The sequence below is a fragment of the Bidens hawaiensis genome, unplaced genomic scaffold, assembly GCF_021521415.1.
Source record: "Bidens hawaiensis isolate Kalapana, Puna unplaced genomic scaffold, B.hawaiensis_p1.1 tig00003288_1, whole genome shotgun sequence".
In the NCBI taxonomy this organism is placed as follows: domain Eukaryota; kingdom Viridiplantae; phylum Streptophyta; class Magnoliopsida; order Asterales; family Asteraceae; genus Bidens; species Bidens hawaiensis.
In genome coordinates, this window is record NW_027491180.1 from 1,580,743 (window position 1) to 1,593,824 (window position 13,082).

Genomic DNA, 13,082 nt, shown 5'->3' on the forward strand with positions numbered 1-13,082 from the left:
AATAGTTTCTGATAATCTGTGCTTTAATTGAACCTAAATTATATCACAAAAATGCTTGAAAGTTTGGTTCTAAGATTTAAGTGGACAATAATATCAATGACCGACTTAACGACAGTCATAATAAAGCTGAAACATGAAACTAAGATGGAAGGACGATTTGGTCAATATGATTCTCTGCTAAACTCATAAAATTATTTACTTCTTTCTTAGATTAGAGTTTGTATTGTCTTAGTTTTAATTGTTTATAATTCAAAAATATACAAAATCTAAAAATAAGTTGTTTTTATTTTGATTTCTGCTTTATTTTTGATTTCCGTGCCAAAGGGTACTATTTTAAAAATATAAGAAAGTTTCCCACATTTTTATTTAATTCATTTAACTTATGTGTTATCAACGCAAAGCACGTTAAGGTATTCCAATTTACCCAGGGTGGTAAAGTTCTTAAGGTAAAGTTCATCGGGACATGGGTTTCGATGCATTATATAATGATTGGAAACTGAAAATGAAATTCTTCATTTTTAATTGATTTTTTTTAAATTCTATTAGCTATGATTAGTTATAACGACTAGAATCCAATCGTTCTCATTTTTGATACCGAATGTAGGTCATTCGTGTTGTTAAACAAATTAAAGAATGTACTCATTCATTGTCCTTTTCGCTTCCGCTTACATTGATATAGTATGACATCATTCTTCATTGATGATGATAACGAATGATGAATGAACTTTTGTTGATTCGTTACAGTATTTAACTTATGATTGATTCGTTAACATTTTTCAACGTATGAGACGACAGATGTGAACCATTCGTTAATTTTGAATTAAGGAACGGGTTCATTTATTCGTGTGTCTATGTAAGGCCCCGTTACCGGTGCCTCACATTTGGACATTTGATTAACTCATAAACACAGTTCATACTATCAGAGTTAATAAAAACATTCGCGGAATATTAAAATATTCAAACCATTACATTACATGACCATTAATCCTTGTCTTAACGAGCAGTTCAATTATTTAAAGATAAAACATTGTCTTTTAAATATCATAACATAACACTTCATTGAGATGCCAGTACCTTTAAATCCATGCCTTGTGTTTCCCCTCAAGCAAGTTGCCTCATTCTACTCACCTGCGTGCATACTAAAAGTCAGCTACGCTGAGTGAGTTCTATTTAATCAGACGACATACAATACATTCACATACTGACATATGCACCCGATGGTACATACTTTATATTTACTTACATTCTTACATACATTCGTATTTTCGTCCTTTCTTTCATACTTACGTAATACTTCCATTCGTATATATACGTTTTAAAGAGCATTTCGCCGATACTATTAGGGTCGGTTCCCTACATTCGTACTACTATAACATACCAGTCCTTTACATACTTTCCTTGACAATACGTGCAATCTCTGAAAAGCGTTCACGTACCATCAACATATCCTACATATATTATTCATACATCATATATTTTCATACATACGTCATTTATACATCACACATCTCAACCGTACCCTTAACTACCACTTGATGGCACATGCAATATCCTAAGATCGTTCACACACCATCAAGCAATCATCATACATAAATCATACAAGGCATACACTACCACCTAAGGTAAGTGTATTAACTATCACATCGAGTATGCACACAGCCCCGAAAACAAAACATGGAAGTGGGGCTAGAAACTCACCTCAATGCGGTTGCGTTCACCGTTTACGGTTATTTCCCTCTTTAGCTTTGCACCACTAACTGTATAACAATTACGCATATTAATTACTATCACTATCCATATCGTATTACTAGTTCAGTTATAACCCTCAATGAACGAGGGGTTCGGGGGCAGCGCCCCTGGCAGCGGGGTCTAGGGGCGACAACCCCTAGCAGGGTCAAGGGGCAGAGCCCCTGGCTAGGGTCGAGCTGTCTTATCACATTTTCCATTAGAATTTTGAATCATTAATTAATTTGCTACTTAAAAGTTCAAGGGCTTCTTTGTAATTAAATCATTCTTTTTCTAAGATGAGGGACCATTCTGTCCTTTTGTTAAACTTTTAGTTCGCTACATTGCTCTTATCTAAATGGCTTATCTTAGCGAACTGGTCCTTGTAGCGAATTGAACCCTCTAACGAACTTGTTATTAAAAAAACATGACCTTATAACGAACTAGTCCTTTGACGAATTAGTTCATGTAGCAAATCAGTCCATGTAAAGAATTGGACCTTCCAATTCGTTATCTCCTTTAACGAATGAATATAACGAATCAAGGGTGATTCTATATCTTTTCCCTTAATGAATTGAGCACGAACTGAAGCTGGTTCGTTATGTTCCCATAGACGAATTAGCTAACGAATCACCTTTTACTTCGTTAAGTTCCCGTTTGCGAACTAGGGTTAGGTCAGAGAATGTCGAAAACATTCTCTGACATTCCCTTCCTCGTATTACCTTTTCCGGCGGCGCCTTTCCGTCACCGTCGCCGGAAAACCGCGGGTTCGCCGGAAAAACGGGTTTTAACTTGTTTTTCCCTGTTTTTCGTCTCGTTCATTCCAGATTTGAGCTACGGTGATCCCTAAGCTCATCTTAGGTTCAGTTTATACCCGATTCTGGCTGTCGGCTGTCGTTTCGTGACCATAACTAACGTGTTTAACATCATACTATCATTACCTTAGGTCGGGATCGATTCTTTTCCTATGTTCGGCTAGAGAGAGAGAGTGACTAGAGAGAGAGCTTATGTATGTGTTTTGATGGTGTATGGAATATGTGTGAAATGAAATTAAATGGGTGATTAAAGGTATATATATTTATTGATCATGGGCTTAAGCCCATGGTCTTTCCTTATTTCTTTCATAACCCAAGTCCATAACCCATATCCCTTTACCCAACACTAGCCCGACTCATAATAACTCGAATTTTCATTTATTAAACGAAACTAGAAAAACGGGATGTTATAGTCTAGGTATGCGTGAAAATCAATCCATTATAATGAACAGTGGATGAACGAATCGCTCATACGTTCATATTGATTATCACCTTCACCTAAAAGACACTTTGCCCAAATTTTCAACAAATTCTGATCTTCATGAAATCATGTTTTGCTGATTAATTAAGATACCTTAGCAATGGCTGATGAGATAATTCAATATGCCCCAGCTGTTGATCAACAAGCTGCTGCATAGCAACAACAAGCTCCATCTGCTACTGATTTAGCATATGACAAGAAGCACAATATTTGTGCGTTTGTGCAGGAGAACATTGTTGATCAGAACATCTTCGATGATATCATTTCTCTTTTACGTCGATCATGGATTTACCATGCTATAACCACTAATTTCCCTGTACATGTTAGCATGATCCATCCTTTTTGGGATTCGGCTAAGTATGTGGAGTCAGAGAAACACAGTGGTGTGATACGTCAGGTGCTGAGGTTTACTGATAACATGGACCTTCCATGTGAATTCAATATGGCGCTGATCCATGGATTATTTCAGAGACTATTTTATACAGGAGACCTGGATCGTACCCAATACAACAAGGCATACTTGTCTGCTCCATACATATACTAATCACATGTTTTGATCCATTTCCTTGGGGGACGAAAGTGTGGATTTGACGAATGTCGGATCCATTTTCGTGGCACTAATATTGAACAAACCGTTCAATTTATGCGAGCGTATATTTTACAATTTGAAGGAGAATTATCTTGTTGGGATCACAACATCAAGTTTTTGATGTAACCGCGATTCATGCAGCTAATTATACACGATCTTGATGGGATCAAGATTCAACAAAGGAAAGACTGTAATCTTCTAAACCTCGTCAGAAATGGCTAAGTATGAAAACCGAGCAAACCTGACCCTTCGAGAAAGCTTAGATTTATTCAAGCAATGTATTTTACTTTCGGGCAAAGTTATTTTCTAGAATTCTTCTAAGTGTTAGTTCGAGCAAACTACACTTCTTCAAGCAATTTTGTTCTTTAAGTCGAGCTAGGTTTGTTTTAGTGCAAACTGTTGACTTAACCAAGCTAGAACCAAGTATTTTGGTGGATCGAGCAAGGTTTATTAATAAACAGTGATACAAGCACACTTGAAGGAGTTTATTGAAGAAATTATCCTAAGGACTTCCATGAAGCAAGGTTCAACCTCGAGCAAGCTACAGTGTCACTAGGACACTTAACTTGTTGAAATAAGATAATGGCAAAAGGTTGAAGGGATCAAAGGAGAACAAGTTTACACATAGGATATTATCAAGCAAAGTTTGGTAATATCGTGAAGAATGTTTACTCGGAGAACTATTCCAATCACACTTACGGTTACAAGGTATGCTCGACAAGGACAAAAGCTTACAAGCTTACTTGAAGACCTGTTTACACTTGTAATATTTTTTTAATATGTTTGAATATGTTATTTATCAATCATTAGGGTTTTTAGAAGATGTTAGGCGTGCCTATTTAAGGAAACCTTAGGGCACGTTTGAATATGTGATTTACCGGCTGACACTTTATGGAAAAGGAATATCTTTGTATGAAAAGCTGCCTAATATACAAACATTCCACCTAGAAACCCTAATCGATTTTCATTGTATCCTTCACAATATTAATGAAAATCTTTTGAGTTACTTTGTGTGTTTGTTACGTTTATGTCCGTTTGTCAACAATTTAAATATTATTGATTCCACCTTTAATGTTCACTGGATCTTCACAAGAGTAGAACTCTTAACCGTCTTGTCAACACGTTGTTGTTGGTTACGATACTGATTATCGTAGTTGATAGATCGGTCCTGACAAGTTGAATCAGAGCTTCGTCTCTACATTTATGAAGATTTTTTGCTAATTGTGAATTTTACTAAATATTCTGTTGATTTGAAGATGAAGAATGATGATGTCAGTTGAACACTATTCCATTGATTTGTGACGTCAGCTTCTTTATTTTTCGTTTTCTCAGATCTATTATTTATAAAGTTTTAAAAGTTCTCTTTTCTCAGATTTACATTGATTACTTTCCTTTTGTGTCTAGATCTTGATCTTATCCGTCCAGGTTCATTAGATATGAGGATTTCATCTATAGGTTTGGTTGTTTTTCTAAAGTTTGTTATGTTTTAAGTAATTTTTTATTTCTAAAACATTTTAAAATACCAAAAACATGTCTGGAGTAATGAATGATCAATAAGTGTCAACTAAGAAAATTACAAGATTGTTAGACTACAAATTACGTTAAATGGAAGGTTCTGTTTGTGGCAGTTGTGTGCTAAAACGATGTTGACGTCTGGAATTCAATTAAAAATGGCCAATATGTTAATGATGGCACAACCAATAATCAAACCATGGAAAGACAGATGAAAAAAAAGATGATAGGACACTTTCTATGCTGAAACTTGGTCTATCATGGGGGATTTTGACAATTGTGGCTCATCACATTACGGCAAAGGCTATGTTTGATTCCATAGTGGAGATGCTTAAAGGAAACACTGAGCTTCAAGACATCAATTAATACAGACTGAAGCAACAGCTAGATAGATTCAAGTTCAAGGAAGGAAAGAGGTTGAAATCTGTGTTGCAAAGGTTTGTTGCCATTGTCAATGAAATCAAAACCATTGGCAATAACAGATTAAGATTTAAACAAGAAGTTGTTATCATCTTTGTCTGGAGAATGGTACACTGCAAGCAAGTTCATCAAAGAAAAGTCTAATTTCCCAACTTTCAAGCTTGATGATGTTATCTGCTTTTTTGCAAGCTGCCGAGCATGAAATGATTGAGAATCATATGATCAAAATGGACAGTCAAGATTTAATGTTCAATTGATGGATGATGGTGATACATCATCAATGGCAAGTGGACATACTCCATATGTTACTGGAAATATTAATCATGGAAATGTTTATCAAGATCTCTTTTCAATGTTAATTGATTCTTAAATGCTTTGTGGCCAAGAATTTTGTTAGTACACGGTTTTGCGTCTTGAGTCTTTGTATTTATCGTTTTGTATTTATCGTTTGAATAATGTAAAAGTTATTTATATTAAACTAAGTTAGTTCGTTAAAGGAACAGGCTAGTTCGTTAAGGATGTTTAACGAAGTAGCCCTTAAGTTAAGTCCCACCTGATTCGTTAAGGATGTTTAACGAATTAGGGGGTGTTTCGTTAAAGTTATTTGTTAATTGTAATGTAACGAAGTGGGTGGTTAGTTCGGTTAGGAATGTGTAACGAACTAGACCCATCTTGTATATATAGTGGTGTAGTCCACTGTTTAATTTAAGTTTTGAGTTTAAGATTAACAAAGTGCTGTCCAGATTTCCTCTCAAGCTTCCTTGCAATTAATTATTCAATCTATAATATTTCTATTCACATATATACAACTAATACTAATACATAACATATAATTATGTACGAGCGTCATGAACTAGATCCGTTTATAGTTATTAGATCCTAGATTCGAGATTGATTATAGGATTTCACAAGTGGTATCAGAGCTTTCGGTGTTCGATTACTCTTGATTTGAATGTTAATTAGTGAATTAAAGGACTGTTAATTGTTATATTGGTATTATAGTGTGGATGGTTTGAGTTTAGATCAACTTCGGTGTGAATTTGATTGAGATATAGATTGAATTGGTTAGATCTGTGTGTGTTAAGGTATTGGAAAGGTGTGGTCAGTAGGAATTGGACATTGGATTGGTTTTGGATTGAATTGGTTTGGATCTGTTATAGCCGAAAACAGAGTGTGTGTTTTGGTCAAATTGGTTATGATTTAAGGTGGTTAGAGTTACGAGATGGTTTGAATTTTACTCGTGTTGTGTTTTCGAGTAATTTAATAGGTGAGTTGAATAATTTGGTTTGGTATTGAGAATGTATAACAAATTTGTGGCTGGGGTTTCGTGTTTTTGAACCTGAAAATTTCTCCAAATTTCTGCAAGTTTCGTTTGAAGATTTGAAGATCTTCATCTATGTTTGAAGATTTATTAAATTTTCAACTGATTAGTTAAATTCAGAAACAATTCGTTAAATCTGTTCACCAATTTGTGTCCCAATTCGTTAGCTATTCTCATTCGTGTCATCCAATTCGCGTGATACGTGTCCTACATCGTTAACGTTAATTCCAACAACTTTTGCCACGTGGCAATAGTTGTCATAGTTTGTTACAACCGTTGTAACAACCTAATTCGCTAGAGTTGATTTGTTATCAGCTGTAGCTAATTCGTCATCTTGATTCGCCACTTAATTCGTTAATAGTGACTTAGTGATTCGTTAAAAGAACCACCAGATTCGTTAACATATTTCGTCAATCTTATTCGTTACATTGAGTTAATTCGTTGACCTAGTTCGTTATAACCAGTTCATGTGACACTGTTCCAGATTCGTTAAACTAACAGATTCGTTAAACCTGTTTCTAATTCGTTACTGTTCACAATCGTTAATGTTCACAGTTCGTTAAGACATTTTTCAAATTTAACCCTTGAAATTTGATTGTCTTGTCTTTTTTCAACATGGCTGGTATGTATGCTTTAGCATTCCAAAATATGTTAATGCAACAAATGTTGCAACTGGACACCGAGATCGGTTCACATTCAAAATGTCCACGTTTAATGAAATTTAGCGATTTTTCTAAGTGGGAACCTTGTTTCCATGCTCATCTTTGATCGTTTCACCCGGATTGTTCGTACTGCATGGATGAGGTATATACTGTTCCAACGATTGGAGATGAGACCATAGGCTTCACACCTAAAGCCATCTCTCAATACTCTCAAGAAGAAAATAAAGTGTTGGAAATTTAGACAAAAGCCTACTCTAATGGCTTACCTAAAAACATCTTTCACCAAGTTGGTAGTATAAAGATTTATGCTTCGTTATTCCAACACATTCGTATGAGGAGTATGGGTAACACCGCTGAAAGCAAGAAAGTCATGCTAAAGTTTCATTTTAGAAACTTTAACTTACTTAAGGGTGAGACTGTCGCGGAGATGACAACAAGGTTTAATCATTTGATAGCCGAGATGGACAAGATGAAGTTGGAAACGTGTGAAGTTGATAAAATTGATACCATTAAGAGCGTTTTACCGGGTTCTTATTCTATGTTTTAATGATTTTGAAAGAGAACAATTACTTCAACAATGAAGACTTGACTGCATCCAAATTCATGCAAAAGATCGAAGCAAGAGAATACAATTTTAAATGCCTATAGTCTTCAATGGACAATCAATATCCTGCCTTTTATGGTGGGAGTATTCCCTTGAGTTCAACCATTTCTCCAATCACTGCATTTCTTACACAAAATGCAAGTGATAATGCTACAACTATTTATAGTGATCCACAAGCATGTTTCTACACTGCTGGAAATTCTGGTTCACCAAATGTGTCACACCCCGGTCGTAATGGCGGAAAACCGAGGCGTGGCGACTAGGTCGTGATTGATTGAGCACAATAGTATAAAAGTCTAAATGCATAAACATAACCAAACTGTCAAATATTACATCATCCAGGTAACATGAAACAAATTGTTTTAATACAAAATATCAAGTTTCCAAACAACTCCTAGCCTAGCCTTCATCTCTCTAAGGCCTCTATCAGCTATTAGCTACTTCCTGCTTCATTTCCTGAAAACATGTAATAAAACGTCAACTACAAAAAGTAGATGAGTGAATTCATAGGTTAACTAATACTGTAGTGATAAGCCCTACACAAGCATACTAGGCTAAGTTGTAGGGGTTTATATATAGGGTGTACCATCGGCTAACCCACCACTCCTACCACTTATCCTACTATGCTTGGTATGCTTATCATCTCAACTGAATCTGCAAGAGTTTCGTATAAAGATTCCAATTATTGTTTCCATGCATGCAGGAGGAACGGTATCAAGGATATATGTATAAGATACCCAAGAATCATATGTAACCATGCCATGATGAAAAATGATAATGATGCATAATGATCACACAAGACCTGACATCGACCCCACACAAGACCACACTATGCTACTTGATTTCCTTGATGGTAACCCAAATCGATCACTTTGGGTACCATGAGAGAATTCTAAAGCGTACTTTAGTATCTCTTGGATTTCCTAATCGATCACTTAGGAGATCCTTCGGATCCTTAATCGAACACTTAAGAGATCCTTCGGATTCTTAATCGAACACTTAAGAACCCCATAGGTCACGTGTATTCTAAATCGATCACTTTAGAATCCCACATCTAGTGACGGCCTGTCTACCAATCGACCACTTGGAGATCAAACCTATGCACTATTGTGACCTATATTGCCACTGTTCACACGATCACAAGACTGACCAATGAATAATGTGTTTTCATGATAAGGTATAACGGGTACATGACTTTGATTTCCAAACGTCCAATGTTCCCTAAACGCTGAGTGATTCCCATATTTACTCCTGAATATTTGATTATGCATACACAACTTCCGAGAAAGTTAAGGTACGCGTAACCTGCCATGATTACTTGTTTTCCCAATGTTCATTGTTTGCAAAAGATTTGTCAAGTGTTTATGATAAGTAATGTTTGAATAAATGTGTTTTGTCAAAACGTGTACATTTACCATGTTTTCACCCCCAATGATTTGAAAGGCTTTAAAAGAAAAATGGGGGCTATGAACTCACCTTGTTGACTAGGTGTGGTTGCTAGGGCGGTCGGGTGCTGTCAAACGTCGATCCTCTAAGTCTAGACAAGGACATAATAAGTTAACAACGCAGTTTAAGTCTAAGAGTGTAAGCCTTACACGATCTCGAGCAAAAACTAGGTTTTAAAGACGAAACAGCTTGGTTCTGACCTGATTCGATCGAATAGGAACACATTCGATCGAATCGAAACACATTCGATCGAATAGACACTCATTCGATCGAATAGACAGACGTTCGATCGAATACGAAGCTCATTCGGTCGAATGAGTTGGAGACCATTCGGTTGCTTTCCTATTCGGTCGACTGGACTGGTTCGATCGACACATTCGATCGAATGAACTGATTCGATCGACTGGTTCGATCGACTGGACTGATTCGACTCCTTCAAGCTGGGCGACGGAGATACCCACGGGTTTTCCAGATTTTCCAGATTTTTGACCCAAAATCGAAGTTTTTGACATGGAAATGCTCGGGATTGAAAGGGGTATCGATTCCTAGTACTTTTAAACACAAAAGCTTGCATTTTGACACCAAAAAATGACGGTTTTTGACCAAGAACACACTTGACACAAAAGTCGGAGTTTTTGCTCGATTCGGGGCGGGTTTTGGTTGTAAAAACGTATGATTTTCAAGAAGATCTTACCGACAACAACGATAAACAGATTGGTGGACTCGAATCTTAGATTGGATGACTTTCTCTCACTACTCTCTCTCTAGAAGTGGGAGTGTTTGGGTGGGAAGTGTTGGTGGAAATGAAAGAGATGGTGTAAGAATACTTGATTTTCCGCTTAAATACTCGGGTGACTCGGGTTCGGGTTTAGGCTACCGACGGGTCAAGACTAGTCGAGTTCATAAGTTTTTAAACAAACTAAAACTTTTTCAGCAAAACTTTTATAAACCATTTTCCGAATAATTATTTAAAATCTTTTTTTTTTTTTTTTTTTTTTTTAAATAAGAACATTTTATTTTTCAAAAGCATAAAAATTAATATTTTCCAGGCGTAAATGTCGTTTTATAAAATAAACATTTCAAATGATAAAAGCAGATTTCTCCAATGATATGGGTTCCGAACTTATCGTCCAGAACCCCAAAGTGTATAGTTTCCGATGATTCCTTGATTTTTGTCTACCAGTCAAATTCCAGGGCGTTACATCCTCCCCAACTTAGGGGAATTTCGTCCCGAAATTTAGCTTTTTAGTATACTTGATGCATCGATGATTAAGATTACATGATCCCATGATGACCACTATGCGCCACCACTTCTAATATTCGTCTCAGGCACCACCCAAATCAAGCCGAAGGGGCTTATATATAGGGTGTACCAGCGGCTAACCCACCACTCCTTCAACCTTACTTGGGTGTTTCCTTCGACTCCTATTAGATCAATGACACACAGGACGACACACTATTTTCCACTACAAGGCATCATCCTCAAGCTTTACATTAGACATATTCATTTCGGATTGAAGGGGTTTATATATAGGGTGTACCAGCGGCTAACCCACCACTCCTTCAATCTTCCGCGAATATTACCCTCGGTAATTCTTGAATTCAATGTCTCACAGCTGCCACGCTAACTATAAGTCCCTAATTCCAGGTTTCGCTTCAGACATATTCAACTCGTGCCGAAGAGGTTTATATATAGGGTGTACCAGCGGCTAACCCACCACTTCTTCAACCTTTGTCGAATATTTCTCTACACGAACCTTGAGTTCACGACTTCTAGTTACACAATAGCATATTGCTTATACACGTATACACCTGTGACCTTGATGTAATTATATTCCGGACTATAATTACGAGCTCACCTTGTATCAATGTATAAGCTCTATTGTGTGCGGCTAGAAAATTTGACACGACACCACACACATACACACAACCATGCTCCATGAATGCAAGAATGAATGACAAATTTTTGGCTTAAATAATGTATAAATTTCCCCAAAATTCATATGATTGAGTAGATATGACTTGTGCTCCCAGCATGAGCCCTGAGTAGCCAAATTTGTGGATGCAAATAAAAGAATACTTATAAGCATAATAAGGCAACACGATATTCATTGAATAACACAATTATTTGATACATGCTGCAAATGTTATATTGACTTCTAGACAATAGATTACAAGAATAGAGACTAAGAGAACAGATGAGGGTATTTCTCCTTCATTTGATCTTCGCGTTCCCATGTAAACTCGGGTCCGCGTTTGTTATTCCATCGAACATTCACAAGCGGTATGCGGCTACGCTTGGTCTTCTTGACCTCGCGATCCAAGATTTCGACGGGTTCTTCAACAAAAAGCAGATTGTCGTTAATTCGAACCTCGTCGACGGGAATGAGAAGGGCCTCGTCAACAAGACACTTCTTTAACTGCGAAACATGAAAAACATTGTGAACTCTACCGAGTTCCGGCGGCAGCTCAAGACGATAGGCAACTGGTCCGATCCTTTCAAGGATTTTGAATGGTCCAACATACCTAGGAGCGAACTTTCCCTTCTTCCCGAAACGGACTACGCCCTTCCAGGGGGAAACTTTCAGCAGAACACGGTCACCAACTTGAAACTCGAGTGGCTTGCGTCGTTTGTCTGCGTAGTACTTATGCCGACAACGGGCGTCTTTGAGTCGCTGTTGAATGATAGCGATTTGATCGGTTGTTTCCTGTATTAGTTCCGGGCCGATGATCTGTGAATCCCCGGTCTCGGACCAACACAAGGGTGAGCGACACTTGCGACCGTAAAGAGCTTCAAACGGCGCGCATTTAATAGAAGAGTGGTAACTATTGTTGTAAGAAAATTCTGCCAGCGGCAGATGAGCTTCCCAACTATTACCGAATTCAAGGATACAAGCTCTCAACATGTCCTCTAGGGTTTGTATGGTCCTCTCGCTCTGCCCATCAGTTTCTGGATGATAGGAAGAGCTAAGCTTCACACTTGTCCCAAAGGCCTTCTGCAAAGATTTCCAGAACCTGGAAGAAAAACTGCTGTCGCGATCAGACGTAATGCCCTTAGGCACACCATGACGGGAAACGATCTCACGAATGTATATCCGCGCCAACTTTTCCGTAGTGTAGTCCTCACGAACCGGGATAAAGTGAGCGGATTTAGTTAGAATGTCCACAATAACCCAAATTGAGTCATGACCGCTAGGCGTCCGCGGTAGCTTGGTGATGAAATCCATAGCTAACTCTTCCCACTTCCACTGAGGAATAATAGGTTGCTGAAGCAGCCCAGACGGCCTTCGATGCTCTGTCTTGACTCGCGAACAAGTCAAACATCTCATCACGTATAAAGCGATGTCTTTCTTCATCCCGGGCCACCAATAATGAGGTTTAAGATCTTGATACATTTTGCTGCTGCCGGGATGAATCGAGTATCTGGACTTGTGGGCTTCACTTAGAATAAGCGTTCGAAGAGGCTCAGAGTTTGGGATCCATGCTCGATCAAGAAAATAGAGGATG